Source organism: Populus trichocarpa, chromosome 18 (genome assembly GCF_000002775.5).
Source record: "Populus trichocarpa isolate Nisqually-1 chromosome 18, P.trichocarpa_v4.1, whole genome shotgun sequence".
In the NCBI taxonomy this organism is placed as follows: Eukaryota; Viridiplantae; Streptophyta; class Magnoliopsida; order Malpighiales; family Salicaceae; genus Populus; species Populus trichocarpa.
The window spans coordinates 5,272,451-5,285,770 of record NC_037302.2 but is presented as its reverse complement, the minus strand read 5'-3'; the positions used below and the strand labels follow the sequence as shown (position 1 = coordinate 5,285,770).

The 13,320-nt window shown below is 34.4% G+C and overlaps 1 pseudogene; it reads right to left on the bottom strand.

The window, feature by feature from the left end:
- Positions 1-7,915: 7,915 nt before the first annotated feature.
- Positions 7,916-12,724, bottom strand: LOC18107607 (glycine dehydrogenase (decarboxylating), mitochondrial-like; annotated as a pseudogene).
- Positions 12,725-13,320: the final 596 nt, after the last annotated feature.

Below are 13,320 nucleotides of genomic sequence, written 5' to 3'. Positions count from 1 at the left end.
ACCATAGATTATCAAAGGATAATGAAACTTTTATGAATCAAATATCTGTTATATCTATTCCTAACAGTGTGCAGGAAGCCTTAACAGATCATAGGTGGAAAGAAGCCATGAATGAAGAAATGAGATCCCTTTAAAAAAATTCCACATGGGAAGTGGTTGAACTTCCTGTAGGAAAGGTACCGGTTGGATGTCGGTGGGTGTTTACCATTAAACATAAAGTGAATGACACCATTGAAAGGTTTAAAGCAAGGCTTGTCGCCAAAGGGTACACTCAAACTTATGGGATTGATTATATGGAAACATTTGAACCGGTGGCCAAGATAAACACTGTTTGAATCCTACTATCTCTGGCCATGAATCTTGACTGGCCCTTATATCAACTTGATGTAAAAAATGCATTTTTACATGGGGATCTCCAAGAATAAGTATATATGGAATTACCTCCTAGATGTATTATGCAAATCAAAGGAAGCACAAAGGTATGTAGATTAAAGAAATCCCTATACGGGTTAAAACAATCTCCGAGAGCATGGTTTGGGAGGTTCACTAATTTCATGAAATCTATTGGATACAAGCAAAGCAACTCAGATCATACGTTATTCCTGAAAATAGAAAAAAAAAAGTCACAGCTTTGATCGTATACGTTGATGATATGATAGTAACCGAAAATAATCCTGAAGAGCAGAAAGCATTGCAAAATCGTCTTGCCCAGGAATTTGAAATGAAATCTCTAGGTCACTTAAAATACTTTCTTGGTATTGAAGTATCAAGATTGAAAGAAGGAATTTTTTTGTCTCAACAAAAGTATGCCCTAGATTTGTTAAAAGAAACAAGTATGACAACTTGTAGTCCCGTTAGCACTCCTATAGAAGAAAACCTCAAACTGAGTATACATCCACAACAAATCTAAACTAATAAAGAACGTTATCAGAGACTAGTGGGAAGATTAATGTATCTTGCATATACCAGACCTGATTTAGCTTATGCTTTAAGTGTAATTAGTCAGTTTATGCACTCCCCAAGTGAAGAGCATATGAAAGTTGTCACTCGTATCTTGCGTTACTTGAAATCATCTCCAAGTAAAGATATTCTATTTAAAAAGGGGGACAACTTGAAGATTGATGGATATACCGATGCTGATTGGGCAGGTTCAATACAGGATCGATGATCTACATCGAGATATTTCACATTTGTGGGTGGAAACTTGGTAACTTGGCGAAGTAAGAAACAAGAAGTGGTGGCTAGATCCTCAGCCGAAGCTGAATATAGGGGAATGGCCAAAGCGATATGTGAATTATTATGGATTAAAAATTTGATGCAGGAATTACAGATTGAGCAGACAAGTCCTATGAGATTGTATTGTGATAGCAAGGTGGCATGTGATATTGCTCATAACCCTGTCCAACATGATAGAACTAAGCATGTTGAAGTTAATAGACATTTTATCAAGGAAAAATTGGAAGCAAAAATTATTGAAGTTACTCATATTCGATCTCAAGATCAGCTTGCAGATGTGTTGACCAAGGCAATATCCAACCAAGTTTTTCATACCAGTCTTGACAAATTAGGCATGAATGATATTTATGCACTAATTTGAGAGGGGGTGTTAACATTATGCTATTTTCTCCTTGTTGTTACTCATGCGGAATAGGATTATATCAGTTAGAAATTTGTTTGTAACAAACCGGAATTATAGGGGTCTTTCCGTAGAAGTCCAGGAATATTTACTACTGCCTACTGCTATATAAGGTAGATGTATTGATGAATTTATTAACTTAAAAAGAGTATACAAAGTAGTATGAATGAAATTTGTAGATTGAAACACATTTTATCATTCGATGGCTTGAGGGAATTAGTTTAGATATGTCCATAATCATCTAATTAAAATGACATGCTAGGAGTGTTAGTTTATATATAAATTGTTATGTATATCTATTATGACATGTTATGTATGAGACTCAATTAAATGATAATGAATCCCTCATTAATATATTAAGTACATGTTAAGAATATGAGTAATTGTCTTTCAATTTTATAAGCATAAAACCATAGTTTTATTCATGGATAACTTGTTGGAGTCATTCAAGGTTACCGTTAATCGAAAATATTTAATGCTATAAAATTAGGTTATATTTAACTAACCTTTATGATTTGGATGAGTCATTCATGACCATATGAGGTTAAAGGCATGAGTTAGGCAAAACATATAAGATATATTTAGACAAAGAGTTGTTACCTAACTGATCTACGAGTCACATAGAGACGTGATTGATAATATATGTTATATACCTAATTTAATTTATTTTAATGTGATGTTGTTGGAATCTTTAAAGGCTTATTACATATATCTTATTTATACTAAGATGTGAGCAATAAAGCTTTAAGTATAAATAATTAAACATTGACATCAACAAAACTTGATTTATTGTATTTTAAGTGTTTCAACAAGTAATTACCCAACATTGTTTTAGTTTAAATTTAATATACTATATGATTAGTATGTTTGCTAGGATTGAGTGTCAATCTCTTATACAACTTTGGATATATGCTTAGCATGTATACTGGAATCTTTATATGATACTTGATTTTAATTGCAAGTTTGCCATTATATATCAAATTACATGTTTAGAAACTAAACTTGCATGAACACTAGTCTAATTGTTAGACAACTAATTTGACTAGTATGTGCTTGTAATGATAAACTAAACAATTCATGCTCATTCATTCGTATAGTTTGTAGTAATATTTGGATAACAATTATCACTAATTTGTTACTCTTTCTTTCTATCAACTCGGAGAAGTCACCATAACTATACCAAGTCAACATGATATTTTGATTCATAGGTACCTTGATTGTGGATTCAATCTTGTAATGTTAAGTTCTCCATAAATAATCATTATTATATTATATAGATTGTAAATAGCTTGTTTAAAATCATCCCTGTGGACCAACACACATGGAGCCTAGCTATTCCTAAACGAAATAGAAAGAGCTTTCATCGATGAACGTATGATGCTTCCTGATGAAGTCGGTTCCAAAGCCATTAAAGACCACTTATTAAAGCTTATGGTGACCCAACACATAGCAAGATATTTGATTCGATAATTCGCTCAAAAACTTGTAAAACAAACAACAATAGAGAAACTTTCAAAACTTAATTTTATTGAATGATAATTGATGACCAAATGCCTATAAATAGCTAGTTTGTCCTGGACAAATAAGGACAAAATAGGAAAATTAAAAATCACCCACAAATCCGAAATATTCAAATGTATATAGAAATCAAGGAAACGATAAGTAGGAAAGATGTAATTCCTCAACAGAAACAAGCTATTTATAGTTAAGCAGATCGAATCATAAAAAAAATAAAAAGCTTGAAAGTAGATCCTTAAGAGTGGATTTTGATTTCGAAAACAAGTTCTGACATCTTTGTGATCACCACCAAGCTTCAGGTCTCTTAACTAGCCTTTTGGATGGAGCCATTCAGACACTCGAATCAAATATTATGGTTTCTATGATCATTTTCGGTTTTGTTTTATTTTTATTATTTTTTTCTGATTTTTTTAATTTAATCAGTTTATCGGTTTTTTTACTTAATTCTATATTGTTTCGAAACTTTTGTGTGTCTGTCCTTTCTATATCGAATCTAATCTATAAACTTATCAGCTAAACATGCCATACCACAAAGGGGATCATGCGTGATACCTCAATGCTTGTAAATACATAAATATATATATATATAAGAAACTTATCTCTTTTTTAAAAAATAAATAAAAATAAATTCTAACAGATACAATTTTGGAATCTAAGTATAAACTGTTTAAACTAACTTAGGCTTCATAAATTCAAAATATCTGTAATATTGGCTTTTGTCTCTTATTACCCATTGGACTGCAGTCTTTCTTTCATTCTTTTTTCTCTGTTCAAAGTTAGTCTTAGGGGACGCGTGGCCAGTTTGCCAAGTAAGGATGCAAAGTCAATCCAGGAGGATATGTGGTGGCTAGCCCACCAAAGGAGGAAACAAGGTCTATGCACGGGGAAGTGTAAGGTTAGGTTAGTCTAGGAAGACGCATGGCTGGTCCATAAAGAAAGGACACAAATTTAGCCCAGGTCTGTGTACGAGGGAACGATTGACTGGTCCTGTTGGGGAGGATGCAGAGTCCTATAGACAGACATCTCAAGTCCAATCTAGGGAAGCATGCAAGATGAAATCAAATTTCATCCCTCACCAGCATAACTAAAAATATATGTCTAATAAACCATTTAGGTGGTGGTCCAGTAGTAAAAACTTAGGATCAAGAAGTTTGCTCCTTCTGTGGTCTCAGGACGTTCGAGCCCTGTGGTTACTCATATCATATGATGGCCACTGAAGGCTTACATGGTCGTTAATTTCAAGGCCCGTGGGATTAGTCGAGGTGCGCACAAACTGGCCCGGACATCCACGTTAAACTAAAATATATATATATATATATAACGTAACTATAAGAAAGCTTAATTTGAGTTTACTTTTTAATGATTATAAATTTGAGTCTCATCAAGGCTACTGGAAACTTATATAATCGTTAACTTCAAGACTCGTGGAATTAATTGAGATGCACGCAAATTGATCTGGATACCAAGTTAATAAAATAAAATTATAAATGCTTGATGTATTTTTGGGAAAATTTATTAGCTAAGAAACAAGGACATGGACACGAGATAACGGTACAACACAATATTGATATGTATATGGGTTAATTTATTTAAGATAGTGAAAACTCTATAAAAATAAATCATGCACTATATTTCCCAACCAATCTAATATTAAAAAAATAAATCATTTAAAAAATTAAAGGAAAAAAAAACATATCTGGTCGATGGGTAAACTTGTCAAACCTGTAAGTCAGGTAACCCAAGCTAGCACATCAAACTTGTGAACTAGGTTATGGACTCCACTGGAATTATAATTTGTTTTTTTCAAACTATTTTTTATTTAACTATATGATAATAAAAATATGCAATCATAAAATTAAACACCAACTCAATACTGAGATTTTTTTAGATCATGATAACCTTATAAAAAGCAAAATGAAATCAATTATGAAATTGAATTCCCAATTAATCCATTATCTATGGATGGAATTGGAAAAAAATTTATTAAAAAAAGAAAAAAAAAGTTAAACTTGCCAAATCCATGAACCACTAATCAGTCAAATCTATAAATAAGTCCATGGACTTTATAAAGTTTAATAAAATAGATTTTTTCTAAAACTATTTTTTTTAACTATATAAGAAAAAAAATAGAAGATAAAAAGTCAAGTTCAATTAAAAACGAAGAAGAAAGAAGATACCCAACGAAACTTATAAATTGGGACAACTTGGGTTAACTTGGCAAACTCATAAACTATATTAAATCTATAAAAAGAAAAAATAAAACAAAAAAAATTACAAAACTCAATTATCCCAATATTAAAAGATGGAATTGACAAAAAAATTAAAAAAACAATCATAACAAAAATTCAATAACGAAAAAAAAAGCAAAACATTATGGATTATTAATGTAATCTATGGTGCAAAGAGTGTGAGTGATTAATAATAATTTCCCTATACCCTTTAGTTTTTGTTTATATATATTGGTTTTTTTTTATCTTTCATCTTGTATATATCTAGAATAATTCATCTTTCAAAGTGAATTTGTTAAATTTATATTTAACTATATGATAGTCATGTAAAACTCAATATTTATATGTACTTAATATTAATTTTCCATTGATATTAACTATAAATATTAATTGGAAATAACAAAATATTATATTTTTAAATTAATAAGATCCTCAAACCTCCTTCCAACCTAATAGGGAAAATTTTTTCCTTACCACCCCGAACTTGATTAATATGGAATAGAGGTAGGAGAGTATGATCCAATATTAACAAATAAAAAATATTAGGATTGTGTTTGGTTAATATTCTAAATAAGGATGTTTATGGATATAGTGAGTCGAGTTTTAATCTATAATTATATCAAAACCCAACCCATTCAATGTTTTTGGATATAAATGGGTTGGATAAATTGGGTTGGGCTAAAAGTTTTATGAATATTGCAAATATTCACGGGTTTGGTGTATTAATTTTCTTATTCTTTGACGATCCTTAAAAAAATATCGGGTTGTAATTATTGGAACTAGATAAGAATTCTAGAATACATATATTAAGGATAATATAAAAACTATCACAATTTACAAAAACAAACTAAACAAAACAAAAATCACGGTCAAGCATTTTATCAAACAGTTAGATTGTAATATGATACAAATACAAATTAGTAGAAAGAGACTACAAAATATTAATGGGTTTATGATTTGACTAAAAAAAAATTCAATCTGAATTCTTGAAATTTTTATTTATTTTCTCATAATTTCTTGATTACCAAATAGAAAAAATTAGAATTGTAGATCAAAATTCAGAAGTTCATTACTTGAGAAGAGCATCAGTTGGATGGGTAAGAGACAAAAAAAAATTGATAAATAATTAAGAATATGAAGTTCGAAAAAGAGATTAAAAAGAACTAAAGGGAAAATAAAGGATAAAAAAGGATAAAAAAGGAGATATGGTTGTGAGTGTGAAGGTGAAAAAGGATAAAAAATGAAGATAAAAGGGAAAATACTATTTATATAAAAGATTAAGTTATTTATATTGGATTATACGAATTGAGTGAGTTTTAAAAATCTCATCCCGCAACTAATTCATGATATTCATTTATTAAAATTTTTAATCCACTATCATCCATAAATATCCACACTATCTAACTTTAATATAATACAAATAATACAAATGAGTCTATATTTTTTTTTAACATCCTTAATTTTAGAATAAATATAAAAAAAATAAAAATATTTTATTGGAATGATAAAGATTAATATATAAAATAAATCTATTTGAAGAGGTACAAGAGAATAAATCCTCTCTGTCTCCATTAAGATTAAGATTAGGGATGTTTCAAAAAAAACAACCAATTAAAAAAACTAATAAAAAATAATTTAAAAACTAAACCAAAATAAAAAAAAAAATCCAAACAAACCGACTCAAAAAATAATAATAAAATATTTGGTCTATTTTGATTTTAATTTAAAAAATTTAAAAACGATTGAACTGAATCAGTTCAACCAAACTTGAATTAAAAGTAAAAAATATGTATAAAAGGAAGTTTCACCTAACCCTAAATAACTACTGAGCACAGCCACCTCCACCTCCACCTCCACCTCCCCCCTTCTCTCTCTTGTTCTCTCCCGTGGTTCTATTTTTCTGAGCTTGACAGTTGTCGCTGCCAGTAAATTCAGTTGGCTGCTCGGTGTGGTACCAAATCAATACTTATTTTCTTAAGTTGGTCAAGGGCTTCATCAGGATCCACCTCTAAAGTCGGTTCGTCCAAAACCGAAGACACTGACACCCTTTATCTCCAGTCTCTATCGCCCTGATCTGCCAATCTTTAGCGTCGGCAGCCTCCACCTCTAGTTTCCGCCTCTCTAAAATCCAAATGAACAATGATCTATCAATATTTTTGTTACTAACTTGTTGGTTTTCTTGCTGACTTAAATTTACACTTATTGGATTGGTTTTTGGTTGGGGTTGAATTTGTCCACTATAAATTTATTTTTTGAACATGTTATGGTGATAACTCTAAATGCTATGCGGTTGTATGCTGTGATGCAATGCAACAACAATGAAGACAGGTTAGACTTACGGAGAAAATAAAATTCAGTATGTGTAACCTTTTGAATGGCATACACATTTTCTTCTTGGAATCCCATTTCCAGGCTGACAGAAGGGGTTCGATAGCGAAAAGTTACCAGACTATAGTGCATGCAATAGGTAGTTCCGATTGCATGATGAACTCCGCTTTGCATTGGCAAGGCAGTGTCTTTTAATTTGACAAGCTCTGTAAATGTTTGTTTTTTCATTAGAGAGGGAGCAATGATAATTACAAAGTTGAGTTGCAATGAGCAACACCATTGTTATTAGAGCAGCTGGTCACCAGTATATCGAGAAACGAATTTCACCAGCTGCAATAATGAGCATATGAATTTATTTACAGAGGAAGAGCAGATAGGGTCGACTTTGGTGTCCGTGGAGCAATCTTGCATCGCATAATGAGGAAATGAAGATTAAGCAGTAGCTGCAGCCTGTTCTTCAACAACCTGTGATACTGCCAGAAGGGTGCAGATAAGGTTGCGGTCACCATAAACATTGTCAACACGACCTGATAGAACAGCACCAAAGAAGTATCGATCAGATAATTGGCAGATGATGGACTTGCCAGTATGCTGGATTCGGGTTATTATGTTCTTGAAGTTAGTTGATAAAATAAACAACTGTAAAACTAAGAAAATAATAACAATTTATGGACTGTATAGTTCACGTGACAAACAGTTTATCAGAAACGAAAGTAAACTTAATTCATGCAGAAAGAAAGCAAGCAATGGAAAGGATAAGATTAAAGAAGGCAACTGAATGTAAGGATGATAAAATGGGAAGTTTGAAGCAAGTAAACAGTAAGGTGGGCATGCATACCTGAGCTAGGCCAGAACTTGGCAACACGGAGACAAGAAGCAGAGAAGGCTGCATATTCCCGAGAATATGGTTTTGTCCATGCATCTCCCATGACCAAAGATGGTGGATGAGGAGCTCCCTGCATTAGATTTCCACAATCACTCCAAAATCGATGAATAACAACAGATGCCAAAATGAATCAATATAATGCAGGTAGAAAAAATCAAACTAAAGATGCTCTTTGTGCTTTCTAGGGTACAGCAGGAAAACAACAGGCAACTTCACCTTAAGGACGTTGTTGTGGATATCAGCTTTTTCTTTCTCAATCTCTGCAATTTCTTCCCTAATGGAGATAAGTGCAACACAGAACCTGTCTAACTCTGCCTGCAAAAGATGTCAAATACGATTGGAACTCAGTATGTGAGAAAGGGAGAGGCGGGACGGGATTGGGTTATGAAAAAAGGCGAGGAATCCTCTCCAGATATTACCTTGCTTTCACTCTCAGTGGGCTCAATCATAAGTGTTCCTGGAACTGGCCATGACATTGTAGGTGCATGAAATCCCTAGTCCATAAGACGTTAGGCTACATCTTCAGGCCCAATGCCAGCAGTGTTCTGCAAAACGAATGTTTTCGATTACTCGCTTCATTTCAGAAGGGGAATAACTAAAACACAGACATGTAATAACAACAACTACCTTAAAGCCTCTCAAGTCCACAATGAATTCATGGGCAACTGTTCCATTGACACCGCGGAAAAGAATGGGGTAGTAATTCTAAGAAGCAAACCAATAACAAAGAAATCAGAGAGTAAAAATACTTATAAATTAATCTCAACAGCAAGAAAGCGAATCAAGGAAAGATTGATTACCTCCAGACGCTTTACCATGTAGTTTGCGTTCAGTATAGCAATCTTTGAAGCATCAGTTAGGCCCTTAGAACCCATCATTGCTATGTAAGTGTATGATACTGGCAAGATTAGTGCAGAGCCCCAAGGCGCAGCTGAAATGGTGCCAAGTGGCTGAGATTGTTCGGGGGCTGGTATACCACCTGTGGATAGATACAGAACAATGACAAAGAAATTAAAAACTGAACAATGAAAACATGATGACGAAGACATTTGACAGTAATAATTCCATAAAAAAACATACAACGCGAGTGATGACTACTTAAAACAGATCAAACAATATGACTTCACAAAAAGAAGAAATGATTTGCTCCAATTTCAAGCAGCATCTTCCAATTACCAGCTGGATGATGCTGGATGCAATAAAGAATGAAAATAGTTTCTTCATGCATATCTTAAGTCCAATAAAAATTAAGGAAGCATTTCTCCGATCAGTGTCACGTCATCCTTAGTTAGAAGCTAAAAACAAGTCTGAAGATACGGATGAAGTTGTTCGCGGTGAAGGAGGTAGTTACCACAGGCTGTGAAGGTAGGTATGGTGCTAAGTGCTTCTTCACACCAACAGGGCCCATGCCAGGACCACCCCCTCCATGCCAGGACCATCCTTAGCATAGCATATCTCTCAAATTTCTTTTTAAGTAACATGTGCAACTATCTACCTGGTAACCTTGAGAATGTTCACTTGACGCAAAAGGGTGAATATCAGTGAAATTAGGAAATATCACTGGCATCATTTCACTTGTAGCATTCAATTTCATTGTAAAAGATCCTAGTGGAATCATACTGTGGCACAAAGAAAGATCTTTTGATTTCAGTCTATGCAAATACCTGAGCAGCTCATGCTCGGTATGGTACCTGATAAAATCAAACAGAAATCAGAGTGGCTTCCAAATAATAACCCAGAGTAGTTCAGATTTTGAGGAATAGTCTATACAGGTTGAAGATTGGATGAGCCAGATAAGGGCTCTCCCTTGTTAGTCCAGATGGGATCACATTCTGAACCTCTGGTGCCAGAGATGCAGCTGTGAAAGGGACCTGACATTTGAAAGAAAGAAGTGCATAATATTATTTTCAAGATTATGATTTATGGTAACAACCTTAATAGAAACATGCAGTAGCAGAGTAGTACTCACAGGCTTTCCACTAGCAAAAACTTTGAAAAGTTTATCAACATCCTCTAAGGTGGTTGTTTCATCAAAGGAAACGGTAATCTGAAAGCAAACCATGTTCTCATAATTGCATGACATAGAGTATTAGTCAAATTACACAACAGATGGGATCACACTTACAGTGTTTGCATCTATAACTCTCAAATTTATCTCGCTTTTGTAAGCAGCATCAACAATTGCAGTTACATCAACACACTTAACCTTCACAGTGTCAAAGAAGGGAAGGCCCTGTACTTCAACTGTCCCAAGTTTCTTCAGTCCAACAGCAAACGCTCCAGCAAGACCATGGACCCTTTGGGCAATGGTTTTAAGGCCTCCAGGTCCATGATAGACAGCATACATTGCAGCCATGTTTGCAAGCAAAGCCTAAACAAAACAAGAGATTCCTTTTAACCAAAGAACAACCAGCTTACTAAATGTGCAAAGGGCCAATGATTATGAGCTAGGCACACTCTGTCTCGTAACTTCGTCAAAGACAGGGCAACTTAATAAGTTTCATTACTCTATACAAGCATTTCTCAAAATATTAAACAAAAAAAGAACAGTATAAACAGTAATTTCTTACTTGAGCAGTACGTACAGATGTTGCTGGTAGTCTTGTCCCTGCGAATATGCTGCTCCCTAGTTTGCATTGCCATACGCAGAGCAGGCTTTCCCGAAGAGTCAACACTAACACCAATAATTCTACCAGGCATCATCCTCTTGTACTCTTGTGAGGTAGCCAAAAATGCTGCATGAGGACCCCGATACCCCATTAGAACACCAAACCTCTGAGCCGAACCAACAACGATATCTGCGCCCAGTTCACCGGGAGGTTTCAACATCGTCAACGCCAACAAATCCGATGCCATAACAACCTTAACTCCACGAGCATGAGCATTCTTTATAAACTCCCCATAATCCAAAACTCCACCCTCAGTCCCTGGATACTAAACTAAGACACCACAAACATCCCCAGATTTATAATCAATATCCTTAAGATCTGTGGTGACTACCTTAAGATTGAAACCACCAGCTCTAGTCTTGCAAATATCAATAGTTTGAGGGTGGCAATTGTTAGCAATAATAAAAGTCTTTTTCTTTCCCTTAAGAATATAGTCATTGCCTCTGCAGCCGCAGTCCCTTCATCAAGCAATGAAGCGTTTGACATAGGCAATCCAGTAAGATCCGTAATCATGGTTTTGGTAATTGAGCAAAGACTCCAATCTACCCTGAGATATCTCAGCTTGGTACGTGTGTATTGCGTATACCAAGCTGGATTCTCCATTATATTCCTCAAAATGACGGGGGGAACTTGAGTGTCATAATATCCCATCCCAATATAGGACTTGAAAACCTTATTCTTTGATGCCAAGTATTTCATATGTTCAATCATTTGGCTCTCAGTTAACCCTCCATCAAACTTTGAGAACTTCATAGAATCAAGTCTAATCGATTTAGGCACAGTTGCATCTATCAATGAATCAAGTGTATCAAAGCCACATAATTCAGCCATTTTGGTTTGTTCTTCTGGGGTGGCTCAGTTATGGCGGCGAGGGAAATGGTCATTTGGTTTCAAAGATTCAACCGAAATGGATCTTATCTGGGACCCAACACCATAATAACCAGCAGAAACAGCAGCAACATTATGGGATATACTATTTTCGTTTCCAGGAAATAAACCTGATCTAGGACGTGTAGAGCCAAATGATGACAATGAGGAAAGATACCTAGAAGGAGTGCATGATACAGAAGATGAAGAATTTAACAAAGATGATTCATTTATGGCCTGGTTGTGGCTTTGCTTTGATCCATTAACCAGCCTTTTCAAGATGGCCCGATTAGCTGGCCTCCTTGCACGTTCCATGAGTGGAACACACACGGAGAAAAAGAGAGGGACAGAAAAGGACAGAAAGTTCAATGCTTTTTTTGTTGTTATAACTGAGAGAGGAAGGAAAAAAGGAAATAGGTTTGTTGAGGGAGGGAGGGAGGAAATAAAGTTTGAAGGTAAGTGATGATTATTTTTGCTCCATGGAATATCTGGGGTGAATTTTGTCTCAGTATAGATTTTAGTACTGTAATATTTATGGTGTAAGTTGGCTGGTTGTGTCATGTGTGTGTGTTTAATATTTAAGAAATCCAAGTTTCAAAAAGAAATTCCAGGCTTCAAGATCCGATGGCGGTGAGTGGCAAAGGCAACTAGAGGAAAAGGACAGTTTTGAGGATATCACAATCTGCAGAAATTTAGCAGATCTCAACAAGAAACAAAAAAAAAAAAACGAAAGGATGTTATTGAACCAAAAGGGATTGGTATCCATGGATCAAGATGCGTTCAAATTTCATTGCAGACAAGAGCTATTTTATCTGGTATTTAATACATGCAAATGCAAATCCATAAGATCTGAAGTTCTTTGGTGGCATAAGCACTTTCATACTCGTGCTTATCTTTACGCCTCACCAATCACTTCTTCCCGTCTTAACAAAAACGAAGTTGATTTTCAATTCATCACGTCTTGAGTTCGCTTTCTAATTATTACAGTCCGAGTCTTCTCATAATCACCGAAAACTTACATAATTATTAACTTTATAATTTATAAAATTAGTTAAGATGTATACAAGATACCCCGAACACTCACGTTAATTAAAAAAAAACAATGCCAGTCATAATTAGGCTATCTATCTGCTAGGATTTCGGTCTGGAGCAAATGACAAACGTGAAGGAGTGAGTGCTCTCTCCCAT